We start from the raw sequence: 21,463 nt of genomic DNA, 5'->3' as shown, positions 1-21,463 counted from the left end.
TGCGCCAGGAGGCGCCGACGCCAGTTTCCCGCGCCGGAGGTGCAGAAAAGCACTCGCGGCCCCGCATCCGGGACACGCGCGCGACTGGGTGAAGCCCGGGCCAAGGGCGGGTCCGTCTGAGCCCGTCAGAGGCAGGAAGAGGCTGGGCTGGACCACCTCTCTGAAACTTTGGATCTCAAACCATTGATCTTGCAACTCTGCAACCTATTGAAGAATAAAGGTACTGTTTAATCGTACAAAGAACATTTTGGTTTGTTAACTTATGAAGTCAACTTAGAATGGAAAAACGTAAGGGAGTTGCAGGTACGTTAGATGCTTTTTTGGTTAGGGCTGAGTCACTTTTAACTTAGAACTGACCGAGCGACGCCTTTCCTTGAATCCGTCTATCCTGCAGAGGCATTTAACAGCAGGTACCCCCTCACTTGTATCGGGGGATGCTGCTCAAGATAGTCTGCCTAATACCATCACAAATGTTCCATTCACCCCTTCCCCTCCTCCTTCTGGAGGTGGAGGCATTGCCAGATAAAAGAAAGCGAGGGTTATGATAAGAAAAACCAATGGTGGTAAGGGCTCTCAAGTAATGAATTGTACTAACATTGCCCATAATGCTACTTCCTTCCCTCCAAAAACCACTTCAGTTGGAACACAAACGGACATGACTTCGCCCTTACATGTGTCAAGTGCTGTTAATACTAAGGGAATTATGACTGAGTCTGATGCAGGACCGAACGATCCAGCATTGGCAGTAGTATTAACTTGTGTCTGTGATTTGGTTGAAAAAAACTTTGCTCTACCCTGGGACAAAATTACTATTTTAGAGACCGCTATAAAAGCTTCATGTTGTAACAATGTGGGGAAAAATGTGTGTCCGCAACCAATTAGAATAGAAAGGGATGACTCAAGTACAATGGTGGATAGTTGCCCATCATTAGTACATGATGGGAAAGCCAAGAGAAACCACCTGAACAACCCTACTTCTAATAGTGGGGAAAGTAGTTTGGAGGAGGTATACAATGGTTTGACTGTGTTAGGCCCACACAGCCCACAAATCAGTTGTATGATACCCTTAGTCACAGGAGATGGTGTGAGTGCCCCTATTAGAAACCGGAGAGACGAGGTAACTAATGATTTTTCGAACCCCAACACAGAGGGGCTTCCTCTTCCTCCGGCTTCATGCCCTTATGTTTTAATTTTGGCTGGTGTTCCTGCACTAAGGGCAGGGCAGAGAGAAAATTGGGAAAATCTAGGGAATAAAGCTGTGGGTTGGTTGACGAAACACAAGAGCTTCCACCCGTCGGATATTGAAGAGATTTTAATGGTCCGTAGAGGAGGGTGACTAGGGCAATCTACAAAGAGTATAAGGGGTGATTGTATTGTAGTTAATTTTCGCAGGCCAAAAACGGTTCATTATCTCTTACATCACCGCAACATAACCTTTACTCCTAATACTGGGATTAGTACACTCCCTTTAGGATATTTTTATAAACCGCCAGCTGGGAACTTAATTAACAGACATACACCAGTTACAACATCTAATAGGTTCCAGGCATTGTCAGACTTGGACCTTCAAGACTGACAACTATCTAAAGTCCAACTGAGAAGGATACCAGTAACCAATTCTAATGTCTTGGGTCCTATGTACTCTGCAAATGACTATAAAGTGGGAAGAACCACTGATAAGGTAGCTGCAGGAATTGCTACTAGCACTTTAGAAAGGCAGGTAGGAGAATTAAGTATGAACACCTGTCAAAGGGATCAGATAGGTAGCCATAATAATAGTCAGAAGGATACAGTGTATAGCAATCCTGATGGACTATCGACATGTATGGCAGATATGAATAGTGCGGATGTCGAGATGGTTTCCTTAATTCAGAGTAACGAGGGGGATACTATAAATAACAATTTTACCTGCAATTTTGCTAATGATTGTGAGGGAGTCCCAAGACCAGAAAGTGAAGTTGAAGGAATAGATTATGAGCAAAATATGGAAGAACGTAAAATGGAGATAAAACTGATTTCGTGGAATATTGCAGGGATCAAGAGAAACGAAAGGGATATAGTATGGCAGGAATACGTTGGACAAAGTGAAATAATACTGCTTCAAAAAACGTGGGCCTTGGAAAGCCCTTACAAGGTAGGCTTTAAAACCTTTAGTGCTGCTTCTACTCCTTCAGTTAGAGGGAGGCCCTCAGGAGGTCTTGCTATTTAGGTAAAGATTACTCTGGGTGTAGATATCAAGCAAATAGATTCCCCTTGCCAGGATATTTTGGGAGTAAGGTTTTTAGCACCTGATATAAGGGAAGTCTACATTTTAAATATATATTGTAGACCGAACTTAGCAAGTAAGGAATCTGAAGTCATTGAACATCTAGATCAATTTCTAACCTCAGTTAATCAAAGTGCCTTGATAATTGTGGGGGGTGACTTCAACCGCACATTCGAACCTGTGGTTGGGTCTGAAAATATTTTTGATGAAGAGGATATGGCCAATAATATTCCATTATTGGACAGTAGCCCAGTAGTACCCTGCACATCTGCTGTTGCCCAGCTATTAAGATTGTTTTCAGGTCACGGTTTACGTGCCTGTAATAGACGATTGCCTTCTGACAGCCCAAACTCCCCCACATTTGCCAGGGGTAATTCTAAAAGCTGCATAGACTATATATTGGTATCTATTCCCTTGTGGCCAATGGTATGTGATTTAGTAATTGAGGATAGAATAGAGAGTGACCATTACCCCTTACATCTGACACTCGCTGCCCCCCTTTTCCAGTTAAGTACTCTGAGGACAGGTGACTCTAGCAGTAGTTCAATTGAGCTACTGTTAACAAACAATCGTAGAGCCCTTAGATGGCCTTCGATAAGGGAAATGAAATGACTATTAAAAAGATTTATGACCCTTATGTTGAAATAGTTTCCCAGTACATACACCTACCGATATCACAGATTCCAATTATGGGAATACACCATAGATTGGTAGAAGACTTAAGGCCTATACTAAGTAAGATCCCTAAAGAATACAAAAAGGGGGCAACAGAGGTAGCCATACCGGACAACCCGTGGTATAATAAAGAATGCCGTGATGCAAAAAAAGATTTGATCCAGGCAACAAAGGTCAAAGACACAGTGACCCTAAGGGAAAAAAGGACTCATTACAAGAGGTTACTAACTAAAAAAAAAAACTTGGGAAGATAACATCTGGTCCGAGTTAATTATTGCAGCCAAAACAAATGACCAATCAACCTTTTGGCGTTTGATATCCAAAGGTAACAAAAAGGGGAAATGCAACAAGGATCTTTTTTAGATGCAAATACTTGGGTAACCACTTTTCCCGACTCTATTCGTCCTCTATTAATGATATTGAGTACAGTCTGCAAGACTATGAAACTTCCTCGAGCAGTGCCTCATTACAGTTTAGCTTGGAGAAAACAATGATAGCAATAAATGCAGAAAAACCAGGGAAGGCACCTGGACCAGACAAGTTACCAGGTGATTTATGGAGACATGAAAAAGAGGTTTGGGCTCCCTACATTAATCTTTTATGCAACTCGGCTGCCACAGGCGCACCGATTCCAGAAACGTGGAAAGGGGCCGAGATTGCAACGATTTTTAAAAAGGGTAACCGCCATGACCCTTTGCACTATCGACTGATTAGTTTAATTGATGTTTTACAAAAGATATATGCACGCCAAATTTTAAATAAATTGAGTCACTGGATTGAGGAGCATAGTATTTTATCCAAATATCAGGCAGGTTTTAGAGCTAAAACTTGTACAATTGACCAGGTTTTTAGATTTTTTGTATAATTTGGAAGTATACTATATTTAGGAAAGCCCATTTGTATATTGCCTTTGTGGACCTTAAGGCAGCCTTTGATCTCATCCCCAGAAACCTCCTGTGGAAATCATTAAAAGACCAGGAAGTTCCAGGGGAAATCCTCTTGCAGATAATAAGACTACATGAGGATAACTTTGCTAGGGCTAGATGGGGTCCAAATGGTGAACTTACTGATCATATTCAGGTAAAAAGGGGGGGTAAGACAGGGATGCATGCTGACCCCCACCCTATTTTCGTTGTATGTTAATGACATTCCTGAATACCTCTTGGGCTGCGAACATGATTCTCCCAAGTTAGGGGGGGGTGCCAATACCGACACTTCTATTTGCTGATGATACAATTTTAATATCGCAAACCCCCAAAGGTCTGCAAAGCTTATTAAATACTTTTGGGACTTACTGTGAAATGAAGGGCCTGGAAATAAATTCAACTAAAACAAAATATATGGCAGTTAATTCACACAAATCTTTCTAAAAAAAAATCTAACTGTCAAAAATGAGAAGACAGAATATGTGCTAAATTTTAACTATTTAGGTGTCACATTGGACACTAAAATGAATTGGAGACCACAGTTGGAAAAAAGTAAAACTATGCTACTCCAAAACTCACTGCCAATAATAAGGAAACATGAGAATAGTTTGTCCAAAGCCATATCTCCTGCCCTCGAGCTATATAAATATAGGGTGCAATCTGCATCCCTATATAGGGCTGATTTATGGGGCCACGCAACAAAAAATACTTTTATGGTGGTTGAGAACAAGTTTTTTAGAAAATGATTAAGCTTACCTGTGCGTACACTGCTAATGCCAGTAGTAATGGACCTAAATGTACGCCGCACTGACCAACAGGCAGTTTTATGACCACTATTGTTTGGGGTCCGCCTGTGGTCTACAGATGAACTTGTTCACTACAGAGAAGGTTTAGAGGAAATCCTTAGATTCAAAAATGGTACTGGGTTGCCATGGTTAACACATGTCTGTGACTGGTTTTATAAACTAGGACTCAAGCATTTTTGGAACGATCCTTCGGGATTGCCTATGGGCTCAAAAAAACTGTTGAAATTAACCTTTTGGGCCTTTAACCAAGACACACCGTCCCATTGTTCAAAATTAGGCACATTATCCACACAGTTCCTCTTAATGAAATCAACCTGGAATTGTGAGTCCTTTTTGGACGAAATACAACCACAGTTGGCCAAATCTCACTATTTGAAATTTCGCTACGGTATCTTGCAGATAAATGCAAATACAGTAAAATGGGCCCGTAGCGATGGGGATGTAAGCGGGGGCTGGTGTGCAATATGCCATACAGGTGCAAAAGAAAATGAACTACATTTATTATTCTTTTGCCCAGCTTACTCATATTGTTGGAGGACATGGATTTAACCCGTCTGTCAGCTTCTGGGCATTAGATCCTGCCATGAGGCAGAAAGAATATTGTGATCAGACACGACACAAGCAGTGGTTTTTAGTGTCAGTAGATACCTTTTTGGCGTAAACTTAATAAGAAAGAGAGTAGGGCTGAAATTTTAGAAATTTCAGTAGCTTTGTGTGTGCTCTTTTTCTTTTAAGTACATATGGAATCTATATTTAGGTCTATGCCTTGTTGGTTTTATATTAGAGGGATTATGCTCTATTATGTATCATATTAGGTGCTTAATATGAAATTTGTATATTTTTGATAAACTTATTAATAGACTAGAACTGTTAATTTATAAAAGATGTACTAGTTTTATGAATGTTTGAAATTAAATGCTCCTCAACGCCATTTTATCACCAAATGTATTTAATGATGGGATTTTACCTATATTTATTTGTCTTTTTAATATCCAAGAAAGGACTTGCATTGGGACATTGATCCCCAATAACTGTGTATTTGTCTGGCGGAGTGCCCTTCGAAATGTTACAATATGTTGTTTTATTGTGAAGTATGTGAATTGAATGTAATCTTTTATGGTTTTTTAAATCAAAATAAAGATCATTGACTTGAATTGATGCAACAATGTGTTACTCCGAGTTGTGCACTTAATAATATTGTGCTTAGTATCTTACGTTGTTAACCCTTTCGCTGCGGCGGGAATTCCGCCGCAGCGCTGGGGGGTGCGGGGGGGCAGCGCGGTGGCGCTGTGCTCATGACGGAGCCGCTCCGTCATGAGCCACGGTTGAGCTGTGCTCATGACGGAACGGTTCCATTTGCGTTGTCCCCCCGCACAGGCGGGGAAACAGCGCCGCGTAGGCGGAGCGGCCGCCAACGGCCGTGACATGACGGAACCGTTCCGTCATGAGCACACGGCAACCGTGGCTCATGACGGAGCGGCTCCGTCATGAGCGGGGAAGGGGTTAAAGTATTGTTTTCTGTTATGCACAGTGCTGCATTTAACTTGAATAATAACTTCTCTTGGTTTCTTGTCAACAGGTATCTGTGTAACAAACTATCGTGGTGCTGGAGCGTTCCAGGGACTCTGAAGTTGCGGGTAAGTCACAATTCTTGAATCATGGGAAGTCCTTAGATCAGGAGCTGGAACACCAGACTTTGGGTTTTCAAGTACTATCTAAAGCCCAGTAAAGACTGTGGTTGGCCAAGTTTTATTTTTAAAGAAACAGGAACAAAATTGGTTGATGGATCTCAAGGGATACTGCAGTATCTCATACAAGAAGTGGACGTCTTACCAGACTTATGTGGAAAGCTGAATCTCCTATGAAAACATGACCAGCTGTATGAGCCCTGAGGGATAACAGAGGTTGGAGTTACAACCTTGTTGAGGGAAGGTAGAGCTCAGAGCTTTGAAAAGGGAACAGGCCATCGGGCTGGCTCTGTATTGGGGACCCAAGTCAGCATTGTGACTCATGGACACAGGAAAGACAATCTTTTTATAATAACAAAGGGAGTAAGATCCTAGAGGGCAAGCATAGTTCCATTTGTGATATAGATGTACGTTTGGTGGCAACTTAGGTGATCCGCCATTATACAGCTCTTAATCAAGTGTTGTACTGTCTAATGTTTGGATGTGAGTCAGATGACCATCTCCTGATTATATCTACCAAATCAAACATTTCCAGGCTATGCAAGGACAGCTATTGGCAAATATGTGGCTGTGTGACACATGGTGACTGGAGAAAAAAAACACGAGGAGTACACCTTTTACTCTCATAAACAGCAACACTCTGAACAGTTACAATATTTTCTGAACTTGCTGCACCTGTGCTGGCTGTCTGCAAGGAAAACCCAATACCAAACTAATCGCTGTCTAGTCTTTTTCCTGTAGATTTAGAACTGTCCTGCCCTAATAAGATGGGCCTCTTCTAGATTGGTATTGAGAGACAGAGAATTCCAAGAAGTTATACAGAATAAATCAGATTTTTGCAGTACCAGTTTACGTACTGCAGATTTACATTGAATAGAAATGCCCTTAAAACTTTGTTTAAGGACCCCCTGATTAACATTCAGTGGCAGAACACAAGTGTATGTTCTCACTGCAGTCAATGCTAATTTAATGTCTGTGTGTGGAAAGGTGAATGAAAATGGTGTACTGCGAACAGAATGTGGAGAATTCTTACCCAATGCTGTCACTAATAGGGCCTCATGGGAGATGGCGCCATAGTAACACTCTGTCAAACCCAGTCAGTAGAAACTAGCTTGTTAAAAATTCCTTAAATGAGCCTTGGGAAATGTACATATTTAATTACATAATCAGTTTGGTGAAACGTTCTGCATGGCATGAGGCAGCCTCTCAATATGCTTGTGACAGAACCTATTATTAGGAACTGCTACACGAATGATTGGTGTGTATTTCAACATACAGTGACAAGTGATAACAAATGTTATTGCCCACAAAGCAACAGAGGCCATGACACCTCCACCCAACCAGAGATGGACTTGAGTGCAATGCCCAAACATATCAACACAGGTTAGTTCAGGCTCCCACCCGCAGTCGGAAACATAGAATCACATGCTGAGGCACCCCCCTGAAACAATGGTGCTACTAGGTCATTCTGTGTAATTCAAATATCACCAGCAACATTTGAGCATTGTAGAAGCACCTGGTTCAATAATATTTTATGCACTATACCACAAATTCTTGCAAGAGTTCATAAAGGTTTTTATGTTCGCCAAGAATTCTCAGTAAGTCATTGTAAGTAGAGTTTTAGAGAGAATCCATCTCGTTTTTGCTAGGCTGTCACTAAGGTTGAAACAATGACAGAGGTCATGCAAGAGTCACTACTACTAAAATGTGATCTGCTTAAGGCAGAATTGGACATATAAAGAGGCAATCATCTTTTTAGAGGTGTATTTCAGGCAAAGCACTAGTGTTGTTTTGGATTATTGAGCCAGAATGAGAGGTTGAGACTTGTCAGAATAGTACAGGAGATGAGCCCAGACTCATAACGCCTTCCTTTACTTTATTCCCTCTCTTCTTTTACCCAACCATGAGTGCCTACCCATCTGACATCTTTCACAGATTTCCATAAAGAGATCTAAGGCACCTCTGAGGTTCTCCGGCTTCCACCATATATGATGCCAGTCTTTCTTCTCTTTGAATGTCTTTCAGCTAATTTCTTTTGGTCTGTTGTTAGCTCACCTGAGGTTTAGTATTTTTCTGGTGATATCAGACTCATTCTCCAAGTATGCTGCTTTCTGAAAAAATGATAACCAGTTGCTCTACACAGACAATATTGACACAGTCAGCTACCTATTCCATTCATAGTCTGCTCCGCAACTCAATGTAGTGTCCAAGAGAATAAATGTGCCACATACAGAGGGAGGTACATCAAGACCTGATGTGAGAAAAGTTATAGTTTACGGCAAAACATTGAATTCTACAGGCCCACTTTCTGCCAAATCTTTATGTGACATACCAAGAGGCTAAAAAAAAAAGACAGTGATATTTCTATGGTCCCAAGAATTTGAAGCCCTTAACTGTGGAAGATCTTACTAAATAAAATCCCAGTGCGGCTAGAAATGATAGCTAAAGCCTGGCTTAGAAGTGGAACTTGAAAAAATTGTAGAAGAAATTCACATCGCAGAATGTTGCCCTCTAAAAAACTGTCTAATAGGTTGTGTAGAGAACAACTTGCTGGTGTTTCTTTGTTGTAATGTAAAAGCGCCTCAATACCCTCTCGGGTGACGAGCAGCGCTTAATAAGTACTCTATGATTGATTGAATGTCAACCATCCCAACTTGGAATTTTGCGTAACATCACAAACCTCCATTGTATCCTCAGGATGAAGTGGCAAAAGAACCTGAACCATCTGTTTGTTTACCTGTGTTCCAACCATCCCCGAACATGATCAATTATTGTCTGAAGACGAAGTTTTCAAATGTTTAGTGTCCTAGCTTGTATCCTGCATTAGCCTGGCCTTCCATTCCATGGCTCTTCTCTGCCCACTGCTTCATTCTCCAGATCCTCCTAGCATGTCCATATTTTCAGCAGAGTTTCCATTTTATTACCCTGCACTGTTCAGTTGATTGATTATTCTATTTTTAAAATATTTTTGTTACTGTGAATAGTTTCAGTTTAATTGTGAATATATATTTTGTCTGGTGCATCGAAGACCAGTTCGCCAAAGTGTGTTCAGTAAATGAAGCATATTCTGTGTATGAGGCAGACTTGCATTTGCTCAGGGCTCGTGCAGTGCATGTTCGGGGTCTAAGGATAGATTACATTGCTGGTACCTATGCGGTCCCTGTGATGTGTTTGAGAAAGTCTTGACCTGCTGCTCCCAAGCTGTGTCTTTTGAATGTGCAAAAGAAAATTCGACTGGTGATGCCCCTGTGCTGGTGCTGCCCATGCTGTGTATATTTTGTGTCTGAGTGAAGTTTTGCAGATGGGGCCTATGTACGCTGCATATGTTCTGTGTGTCAAAGGGGCACTTGCATTACTGCTGTCTGGGCTGTACCTGCTGAGTGTCTTAGGTACATTTGCACTGCTGATTCCTCCACGTGCCATGCATGTTTTTGTCAACCAGAAGTTTGCATTGTTGGCACCTGAGCAGTGCATGTTCATTGTCTGAGGGAAGTTTGCCCTACTGTACACTACCTTCACATTTTCACTTACACGTGAGCCTAGACGAAAGCCAGTCAGATGAGGACCTAGGGATCTTGAATTTTTAGCTTTCAAAATTCTTCTCAGGTGTAAGACTGTTTTTTACACACACCAAATTCTACTCCCCCATTTTCAGTAGATCATTTTAAGAGTTAAAGTTGGAAACTTCAACAGCACTTAGTGTTTTCGGTGATTCAGCCGCTAAGTTTTGTTGCTTGAATATGAATTTAATTTTGAAAAACAAAAGACGAGAGGCGTTTGGCAAAACAGGAACAGTTGGTTTAATTAAACACTTAGGCTTAGAGCACAGTTACAGAAGCGGGTCTGAGGACTGTCTCAAAGTACAATCAATCTGAACAAGGTTTTATATATTTCTTTGGGAATCGTTAAGTGCTTCAGTCAAACCTTTTTTGGCAAAGGAAGCGGGCCTTGTCTTTGGAGTCATAAATAAGGCCCCTGATAACAAATGCAGGTGGACCTCGATCTTGCGTGTACACAAGGGGGGCCAGTGGGTACTGTGTCTAGATGTCCGGGATGAGGGTCACTTGCTCACTGTTTGTACTGTGTGTGCTGTGTTCTGATTGGCTGTGTATTCCTAACTTCATGTGGCATCTGACTTTATGGTGTATTTGGGAATGCGCGCTCCCCTCTTGCCATATGTGCTGGACTATTGTGGTGTCCCTGTGCTTATCTGAGGGATCCTGTTCGCCCGTCCTGCAGGCTAGGTGCCACCCCACCTTTGACCTGTCAATCAGTAACCTCAGGCCTAAGTCTTAGCGCCTGCCTGATCACATACTTCTGAGTCGGGTTGATGGAGAGTTCATGACAGGTGAATTTGATAAGAGAGATGCAATTTCATTCCTACATATGAGTGCACCATTATAAACATTTGTATTGATTTTATCAATATTAACATTGCCCCTCGTAGTTGAATTTTCAGCTACATTACCTAACCCATACTTCATGACAGTCACATTATTGTCGACTTGTTCTTCAGTTTTGACTATTACTATTTTCCTAGTTACTTGCATTCTACTAAATTCGAGGACTGAGTTTTTACAGCAGGAAACCCCCAATTGCAGGAAACCACACAAAAACCAATAACAGTAAGAAAACCATCAGCAGTGGCGTGCACAGTTCAGACAGCCACCAGGGGAGCCAGGAAAACCAACTCGAAAAGCATTACTGCTCAGTGCACCTCACGCATGTCCCTTTGTGAGCGGTGCAGTGCTTGGATGGCAAGATTCCGAGTCCCATTGTCCATGCCATTTCCTGGAATAAACGTGCAGCAGGATGCACCGATCTTGGCACACACCCCTCCCTCCATTGTGGTCATTAAGTCCAGCACATATTAATGTTGCATCACCATGAGGCAGATGGCTCTCAGTTCTTACTTGATCGAATTAAGGTCGAGCTCATTGCTGTTCATCAAGTTGAGTATGTCCCACCTTGTTACCTGCAACCAGTGAGTGTTCGCTTGTATTTGTAAGGTGAAGGAGGGTATGGACCCTCCCGTGGATACTTAAGCATCAGAAAACAGTATGAAATTTTCCGCAATGTCTTTGTACTGAGCCCAGCCAAAATAATCTGCAGTTCTTTTTTTCACTAGCCTAATGCAACAGAGACGTCTTCTTCCTTAGTGGATGTTGGTACAGGTGCGACTGTTCTTCCCTGGGAATGATCAAGGTCGTGGTGTGTATGGTGACGAGGGAACAGAGGCCATGCCATCCTGGGATGAGCAAAGTGTTGGCAAACTCGCCGCACTGTTAAAAGGTATCCATCAGCATGGAGGTGCCCCATTGCATGTCTGGAATGTGCATAACTGTGTCACAGTATTTATTCGTGTCCAGTGGAATTGTTCCTTTACCTCTGAAACACAAGGAATACAGATTAAGTTTCCGTACAATTAAGGGTTGCCCCTTTCCTTCTAGCCACGTATGTCCACCCACCTCGGTAACCCAGATTTCCTGACATGGGGTATCTAAGCTGTTGTTTAACCCTCCCTTACAAGGCTTATTAACTTTTGTGTCACTGAGATGGATAGCCCTACACTGGAATTTCATGTCTGGGGTCCATTTGTTATTAAAGAAGGCTGCCCCAGATATGCTAAGGGCCATCCTGGGACGTCAAATGGAAGCAGGAGCAGATGTGTTTGTGCACTGGTTCAGTGGTTTTGCTACCGCTAAGAATCTTTTCTCTGAAAAGAATTGGGCCGAAAAGTATCCTCCCTATGGTGCCCCTTCTGCGCATCCTATCTAGTTCAGTTTGAATTTCGCTAAGCTCAGTGAGAAGGTACAGTATTGTTGGATTGGTCTTATTTCGGGTCAGAGTCACTACTAATCTGTGGGGTTCTACCTTGTGGGGTTTTATTTAGGCCCTAATCCTATATATGTATTGGTGGAGAAGGCATTTTGCTTTTTTGGGGGGCACTGCTTGGGAGAAGTAAAGCTTGTCTGAGCCTACTGCATGTAGTATCAGCAAACAGATGTAACATAACCTGGCTGATGTCTTGGAGCCCATGGCTGCCATGTGCTGATACCAGTTTTTTAACAGGGTACTGTGTAGTGCAGGTGAGATGCTAGTGTTGCGTTTGGTGTAATGATAAGTGATATGAGAGAGGTCCCTATGGAAGCATGGTGAAAGCTTCAGGGTGGACTCCATTTGACTAGGTAGTTCTTTGATGATGAATGGTTGCAGCAATTCCCATAGTAAACAGAAAGCACATATAAGTGCTACAATACATAACTTATTGAACATTGCAGGTCGGGGTTTACTCAAAGGAAGGTGTTTGTAGTCCTCTGATGATTAGGGATTATTGGCTTAAAAGGTTTGAAGCAAAAAAGTTCACGGTACAGTTCCTAATTTTTTAGTTTACACACTGTAGATCTTGTTGGGGTGTTGATGTGGCCGCCGAAAAGCTGGTGCCCTTAGATGTTTGATTGCCGACCTGTTGAATAAGAGCTATGTTCATTGGTTATTTCAGACAACAGTATGCGTGTGCCGTCATCAAGCACACCCTTCGCGGTTCCTGTGAGGGGGTGTTCTCTACATTCTATTCATGCAATTTTAGTGAGGCACTGGAATGTGGCCCCAGTCGGGTTATCTATTTTTGATGGGTTAATTTAAAGAGTGGGAATACATTAGCATTTTATTAGTTGTTACGTCTCCCCCCTCTCTGTACATAGCTGGAAGTTCGTGAAGGATCTTTAAGGGGTGATCTCATGAATATTAGGATGGTATACATTTTAGCTAGGGTTCCCTGGGCGTCACAAGCCCTTCTTTCCCAGTGTGTGCATTGGGGTGCCATTGGTGCAGGTGATATTTTTTGACCTACTTGTGCGTGGTCCGATGTGTAATGAGGGGGCGTGTCGCTGTTTGAGCGCTGTTGGTGGTTGCAATGTGCCCTGAGGTCACGTATGTACCCCTCTAGTCCGCGGCATGCACCGTGACCCTCCCTCCTAGTGCCAGGTGTCTTGACTATGCCCTTTTCATAGAGATTTCTTTTTGGTTTTGTGGTAGTTTGGGCTTCTTTTTGTTGGTATGTTGGGTGCTTCCCTACGTCTCAAGCAGTCTCCTTGCTAATTTGGCATGAAAAGAATAAAAGTGGTTGGAAAGATGTTCCTTGGCCCCTGTGTAACATAGCTTATGTCGTTTTGCGGGATACAAGGTTGGGCCTACTGCTTTCTCCAGACCGTGTTATGTCTGATAGCTAGGCCTAATACGGGGGTGGACACATTCTCCGTTCTACTCTCTTTCGGAGCTGTGATGGATTTTGTGGATCCCATCTTTCAGGCATCCCCCTCTCACACAGGCCACGTCTCTTCCTCGTTTTTGAACATGTAGTTCCTAGCTTTGGCTAGGGGCTTCTAACTGGCGGCACACTTCTGTCGTTAACAATTTTGGATGATTGGAAAATTTGAGGGAGAAAGAAGGAAAGACATTGCTGCTTGGAGAATCAGCGTTTTTTTAAATGGTAACTCGTCGAAATTTGCCTAATGGAGGTGATGGACTGGGACAGTTGGTTATTCATGCAGATCTCCCCCTTCCGACTTATTCAGTGCCATATGGCGCTTCACACCCTGTCAGATCTTGTGAAGTGGAGGTTGTGGGGTCTTCACTATCCCAAGAGTACGGGATCCCTAGATCCCGGAACTGAAGGACAACTTCGTTTTGGAACAAAAAATGGGTCTCCATTTGGCTGGAGGCTTCTGGATTTAAGTGAACTGTTGGGGTTACAAGCCATGAAGGAACTTTAGTCCCAGGCTGGATGCCCAAAAATGGGGACCTTTTGATTTGGTCATTGGAACGCTTCCCAATTGGACTTGGCTGCGGGGACCTGGGAGCCGTTCTGTCCCCTTGTTAGATTGCCTTCCCCCTTACAGCGGCTCTAAACTCCAGAATGCAAGTACAGGTTTAAATTCCTAACATTGTCTCATTGGTCATTCTTTTTGATTTTTGGTTCAGCAATCTTTGAGGTGTGGGTGAAATGGGCGGTATGCACTGGGGATTTTTAACTTATTGCACATTTTGGTTCTGTTTCTGTGTGAAGGCATTACCTCCACAGAACATTACCCCTCCCTGCTGCGATTATGGCCCCTGTCCCTGTTGGGTGGGTTTCCCTGTCTGTTGTTGCCACACATTTGTCCAACTACCTGATTCCTGTTACGGTGGCTGATTGACCTTCCTGCGGCGGAGTGTAGGGTCCATTCATGTCTCCCTGGGCCTGGTTTGGTGGATGGAGATTTTTGGGAGACTGGACCTGGCTCATCGACCTCTGTTTATAGTATGCCTTTAACCGGCATCTGTCTACCATGTGGCCTATTCTGTGACAATAGAAACATTCCCTAAGGGCTGGTTGCTGCCAACCACCCTGGTCTCTGTCCATATAGTTAATTTAAAACCCTCTGTGGTTTTGTGGTTAGGTCCCTTCAGGACTGGTGCCATTTGAATGCTTGCGGCCAACGCGGCCTTCTCGAGGACGATCTCTTTCAATTTGTGTTGGAACTGCTTAGCAGTGTCTCTCTGGGCTTTCTCCTGTGTTTGCCTATCCTTTGCTTGTTTCTTTTTGTAATAGTGCAATATGTGAGCCTGTATCTCCTGCCAGGGTTTGGTATCCAAGCCCACTAGGCTGTACAAACTGCTTTGTATCATGGTGGGCAGCCCTTTTTTGAGGATATTATAAAAGAATGCAACTTGCAGGCATGTATCAGTCTATGGTGGTCCTGTCTCTTGTCCCCATTGTTCCCCCATCGTATCCAGAAAATTGGTTATGGTTTCCCCAGGTTTCATAGTCTCCTCCATCAACCCTCCTACATCAGTGCGGCCCAGGAACCGGACCTCAGGGCCATCCATATTTTGTGCCTTTACGAATTGAATATGGCCCTATCATGCTCGGTGTTTGTCAGCTTGATTGCTGGGATGCAAGCTCAGGCAAACACCGTGTAGTCTGCTCTTCGAAAAGATTAATTAGCAGACTTTTGATATTGTCTATTGCTAGGTGTACTCCAGCTTTGTTCTTCTCAAAACATGAGATCATAGCTCGTCTCTGACGTGCCCTTCTGTAGTATCTAGTACACTTTGGCTTTGGATGGCTCTTCTGGTTTCTCCTTTATGTAGCGCTTCCATTTTCTTAGGCAATCTTGCATGTAGGGGAAGTTCCACTTGGAATCTACCCCTCCTTGCTGGATGCAGTCTTCCGCTACAGCCATGTCCTCAGGTTTGAAAGATCCCTCCTCCGGTCAAGGTCTATTGTACTGGCCCTTGCCCTTGGTTCAGCAGGCTAGCAGGTGGCAGAATGGCCGCACAAAGAACTCACCCTCCTCTTGGGCCACTATCACCCTTGCTGTCAGTCTTTCGATATCGCGTGCCAGGGAGGGGCAGCGGACGTCTTTGTCGCTGCGCCGCTTTTGCGCATGCAAAGGTGCCATCTTGTTTCTCCTGTGCCTTGGTCGGGTCTGTAGCAGGCTACCCTGATCTCTTATTTGCTGGTCATCCCCTCTTCTGTGTTGATAATCTTGTGAGGCTGGGATCCCGGGCAAAAGCCAGTTCATCCATTTTTACCTCTTGATTACTCACCAAACGGTGCCCTGTACCGATCCCCGCCTCCCCTAGGTGGAGAATGCAGTGCTCTGCCCTCTTGCTGTGCTTCCATGGTGCGCTCTCTCTCTCTCTCTCTCTCTCTCTCTCCCTCTCTCCTAAGTTTGTCCCTTTCCTCAAAATCCCATCTAGTTTGCCTCCCTCGCTCTGAGCTATGTCAGAATTTGCCCTCCAGTCTGCTTTTTATCATTTCTTCAGCTACCTTCCACCACCCAGTAGCTCCACCTTCATTATCGCATCCCGGAGGACTGGGGCCACTTGTCTCCCCCTGCTAGTTGTATCACTGTCCAGAACCGCTATGAACCACCATGTCACTGGAGTGTGCTTGCCTAAACCGGTGGGAGCGCATGTTCTTTGTGCCGCTGGGGTTCGGTGGGCTGAACGAGACAGGCAGGGAGGGCGAACTTCAGGGAGCCCGCTCACTGGACTGGGGCGGCGCTGGGGTTGCCTGTGCGTGAGTGTCTGTTAGGCTCTCCTGCCTGGACCTTACAGCTCCTTGTTTGGTAGGGGATTCTTTGGTTCTCACAACTGACGAGTTGGTGTATCTTAATGCAGGGAGAGCACCTCCATACCTGCATATGGCGGAGGAGCTGCAGAAGCTTTGCTTGTCTGTGACATAGGATTATCGGGCTGGGCTTCCTCAAAGATAGTCCACTGCTCTAGTAGTGCCTCCCTCCTGACCCTTCTTCTGTCCTGCGTATTTGGTCCGTATGTGTGTTCTCAGGTGTTTGATCGCGTTAGTGTCGAAAGTTCCCTCCTTTGGCCAGCAAAACACTTGTGCCTTAGTGCATGTGTGCAATTTGTGGCAAAACTTGTTGCGTTGCTTAGCCTGTGGGAACCTGATTTGCATGTTTTTTAGTGGCGATTCCATGACGAGTTGGGTACCTTTAGAGGACAGATTCGCCCTAGTTTCTCTTATTTAGGGACTCTTTTAGTTTTGCTCTAATCATTGGGAAAGTATACACACGGGTTTACTGGCTCTAACTACTTACTATGAGCCCAGTGCAATCTTCAGATGTATTAACATGAATATTTCACAAACACAAATAAAAATTCATATGAAGGTTCACAACCTAGAAGAAAGTGTAATTGTTAAGCAAGCAATATGAAATTCAGCATCGAAAAACGAATTCTGACTTTTGCCATAATATCACAAATTTTAGCTTTGGCATTAAACAATGATTGTGAGAAATAGCAGCACCTTCATATACGACATGGAATCATCAACCATGTACTACACTTAGGACAAAACACTTGCATTATTTACCAGCACCACAACGTTAAATATACGTTGCATCAATTTCTGGCCTCATAAAAAAGAGAAAAACAAGAGACAGAAAAAAGAATGACTTGTGAAAAATACCTTTGCCCTCTCCTGGCGCATGCTCTCCTGTAACCAGGGAAAGCCTTGCACGATACGCAGAACTATGTGATCCTGAAAGTCTATCAATATCAGCTCCAGGATCAAGAAAATTACAATTATTTTTTGTGGAGAAAGGAACAACTCGAAGTTCCATAGGCCCCTCTTGGCCAAACACAAGTTTCACCTGATCTCCCAGGTGCAAGTCTTTTTCCCTAATCCCTGAATCGCACCCTGTATCACACCCAGGGGCAAGTGTCCCATCTGTGTCATGCCCAGTGGTACAAGCGAACAAATCCTCTCACTTCTTTGAGATACCAACAGTGTTAAGAAACTGGTATGACTGACAAAACCCTTTTAGACTAAAAAATAAGATCGAGGTGCCTGCCCTATATCACACCCCGGGCCCATGCGTATTATCTGTGTCACACGCAATCGTGTAAGCGGTAAGGCCTCAGCCCTGTATCACACCCAGGGGACAGTCGTACCATCTGTGTCTCGCCCAGTGGTCCAAGCGGCAACCTATACTCTCCTTTCCCGCGTGTTGACTACAAAAAAAGGGAACCTCCGTGGAAACGGCACTGAGGCCGCTTTACGACTACTCAGTTTTAACACATAAAATAGGTAAAATGCCTGATTTCTGTCAGAAGCAGGATGCTCTGGTTACATTTTTGTGCTTCTTCCGAGTTTGCCTTACGCCAAATGTAGGGACTAAGGATCAGATGTTGTCTCTTACCCACTGATGGCGGCTTCAGGGCGGACCTTCGCCCCGCGGATTCAGCAGAACATGTAATCAATTGCAGTGTCTGCTCATCTTCCTTGATGCGCAAATGTGAATCTGTCCAGGCGTAGTCCCCTTCCTTCGATTGCAGTCCGGTCTGAAATATCAATCTCTCCTGGCTGGCTTTTACAAAATGTTGCTCAAATAAGATTTTACCTTGAAAAACAAAAGACGAGAGGCATTTGACAAAACGGGAACAGTTGGTTTAATTGAACACTTTGGTTGGGAGCACTGTTACAGAAGCAGGTCTATAACTTATTCAGATCACTGGAGTCACTGTACATGTCCTCGAACCCTGGTCAGAGAAGTTACACATCAAGGTTGTGGAAATGAAACTGATAATCATGCTGTAAAGTCCTTCTGTGCTCTACATAGGCATTAAAGCTGCCAAAATATGGCAGAACCCATGCAGTTCCCTTTGTCGACTGGTTATGAAAATGGACTCTGGGTAGCAGCATCCCTTTTGCTGTACCACAGTTTATAAGACTAAACCATGGGAAATCAGACAAAATGAGAACACTTTAAAATTCTGTACATGATCGCCAAGCCAGCAGTAGAGTTTCCAAAGATGTGTCAACTTACGGGACCATCTCTAAATAGACCTTTCTGCCATCAAAGTAACTGTCAAATTAATCAACTTTGTACACTGGATCGGAGTGATAAATGTGTCTTGAAAGAAACTATTTCTCTAATTTCAGTAAATCAGAAAATGACACCAATTTTGGGGAGAATCATCATCAGTTCTCCGATTGTTATTATTAAACTTGGCTTTCATATTCTGATTCTTTTATTGTTTCATTCTGGCCAGCAACAGTCTTAGAACCATCTCATAGGAAGGGCAAAATTCTTTCCTTCAGGAGCGGCTCGTGCAGGTAAGAGCAGTGGGGGAGGTGGGGTGGGGGGTATTCGACAGACGACGATGAGGTAGACTGTAAGAAATAAAAAGAAAAGTACTTACCTTGAGCTTGTTGCATCATCGAGTTGCCGATGCGGCGAGCGCAAGGTAAGTGGTTTCCGTTTTTACTTATTTAACTTCCTCGTCATCGTTGTCTGAAGACTCGCCTCCCCCCACTCTGCCCCACTTCTCTTACCTGCACGAGCCACTCCTGCTTTCCATCCTGTCAATCCCTCAGCTGGAGGGTTGGATGGTTAAGAAAAAAGGACACACACCTACACCCAAGCGCCTTCTCTCTATCACTACCATTCATTGATTCATCCACTTATTCACTCACTGTCTCCTTGCTATAGTTCTGCTGAAACCCACCTTGAAGCACTACTATAGACCAATGCAAGCATAATACAGTATGAGCCTTTATTTTTTTTTTTACATTGATAGCGGCAAGGGCATGAGTTGGTTTTCCTAGCTTGGCTGTTGTGCTCTGAACGTGTATAATCTTTCTTTATTTTATTTATATTTTTATTCAATTTAAAATGTTTTATCGTTGTGTGTTTAAAACGAACTCACAATAAAAATGGATTATATTCAAATACTCCAGACAAATCTCTTGGGTCTCCACTGGCAGAATGATAGGTCAAACAAATTGCTTAAAATCTTACTTCAGGTGGTGTTAATGTACAATCGACCAGAGCAGAAGTAGCACCCATGGTTTTCAAAAGGCATTTCCCAGTCAAGGGTACAGCTAATGGGCTGTAGCCCAGTATTTGTATAAACTGTAACCACTGCATGCTAGATTCTCTGTAAGAGCTCTATGGGCCTGGCACACACAGAGTCTTGTCATAGCACAATTATTTGAATTGCTTTGTGATCAAACTCACTCTTTGTGATTCAAGGAATTCTCAAAACCCATTGCAACAAAAAGGGACTTGTTGCAAATGAGATTCACGCAGCCAACCTCATTAATATTCATGCAATGGGAATCTGCTTGCACTATGTTACAGACACCTGTAAATCCTGGATGGATGCCTGCATGGGACAGTACACGTTATCCCCAGTGTTAGAAATGGGGTTTCCGGTTGGCTAGGGTATACACCTAAGCCAGGCAGAACCCACCACTCTAGTCAGGGTAAGGGATTTACACTCCCAAGGTAACCCCTGCTCACCCCCTTGGTAGCCGGGCAGAGCAGTCAGGCTTATCCCAGAGGCAAAGTGTAAAACATTTGCGCATCAAACACTAGGCACATCACAAAAGAGACTCTACACAACGTGTTAACAAAAATATTTCTTTGTATTGTACAGAAAGGGGAGAGGAGTTGGCCTAACGGCTAGGGCGCTCGACCTCGGACCTGGGGAACTGGGTTCGAGTCTCGGTAATGACGCTGAACATCCTGTGATTCTGGGCAAATCACTTAATCTCCCCGTGCCTAACAAAGAATGAATGTGTGTGCTAATGTAACGTAACTGGTGCTATGTAAAGCGCTCTGATACCTGATTGGATTCGGGTCAAGTTCGCGCTATATAAAACTCTGCAAAAAAAAACTTTAGACCACAGTCACTTAAATTACTGCGCCACTAGGCGCTTGTCATAAGAATGTCTATATAGACTACATTCACATAAATCAATAATCACTTGACAACTAGGCAATGGTCATGATATCTCATGCAGTGCACTAAATCGCCTCCTTGCAAGGGCACAGATTAGCAAACATCATCAGAAAACATTACGCCCAACATCACTGTGAGGGCCATAATAGTAACTTACTCATAGATACATATTAAGTGACTCCTGGCATCACATTTAGAGCAATAATACAGTAGTTAAGGTACACCTTAAAAACAAATTACATCAGGACAGAAAAATGCTTTAGTACCAGACATAAGTCAGGAATGCAGGCGCAGGAGCCAAGGCTCCTAAATCCTCAACCTGCCACTGTGAAGAAAAGAAAGAAACACCCTAGACCACCTGGTCTCTCTTGCCATAGGCGGATTAGCAACCCGAAGTTCTCCAAGGCCTCGTTACCCATGCACTCTTCCGGGTGGATGGGGGAGGGTATGGTATTCGTAACATGCCCCATCGGGCAGCCACGGGGACTTTGGTGGGTGGAGCTTGGGCCGGCTCCAATGTTAGCGCTCCGCCCCTAGCTCACTCTACCTGTCTTCTCGCTGCCGCAGCGTGCGAAGTTCATGGGACCCACACTGCGGCAGCCCAACGTTCTGGCAAAACCCCTTCCAACTCTCTGCTCCCCCCACTACCCTCCAGTCGGGTGGAGCAGGTCAAAAGAACCGCACAGCTGCTGTTCTTATCCCGATGCGGGCCGAGCTAGGATTGGTTCTCCGTTGGGGTGGGACACCTCCCTTGGGAGACATTGGCGTTGCTCTAGCAACATATGGGCTCTGACCCTGGCTTCCTATATAACGGCAAACTCCTCCCTCCGCTCTCGGGAGTAG

General features: G+C 43.9%; 1 protein-coding gene across 1 annotated transcript in view; it reads left to right on the top strand.

Moving 5' to 3' along the window:
* NALCN (sodium leak channel, non-selective) overlaps positions 1 to 21,463 on the top strand; it is a 2,843,734-nt gene that overhangs the window by 180,756 nt on the left and 2,641,515 nt on the right. The window contains exon 3 of the mRNA XM_085622267.1: positions 6,253 to 6,310. The gene's annotated coding sequence lies outside the window, so the exon portion shown is untranslated. The remainder of the gene's footprint in view (positions 1 to 6,252; positions 6,311 to 21,463) is intronic.

Source organism: Triturus cristatus, chromosome 8 (assembly GCF_964204655.1).
Source record: "Triturus cristatus chromosome 8, aTriCri1.1, whole genome shotgun sequence".
Lineage (NCBI taxonomy): Eukaryota > Metazoa > Chordata > Amphibia > Caudata > Salamandridae > Triturus > Triturus cristatus.
The sequence above is the reverse complement of the archived record's forward strand: the minus strand, read 5'-3'. Positions and strand labels throughout refer to the sequence as shown.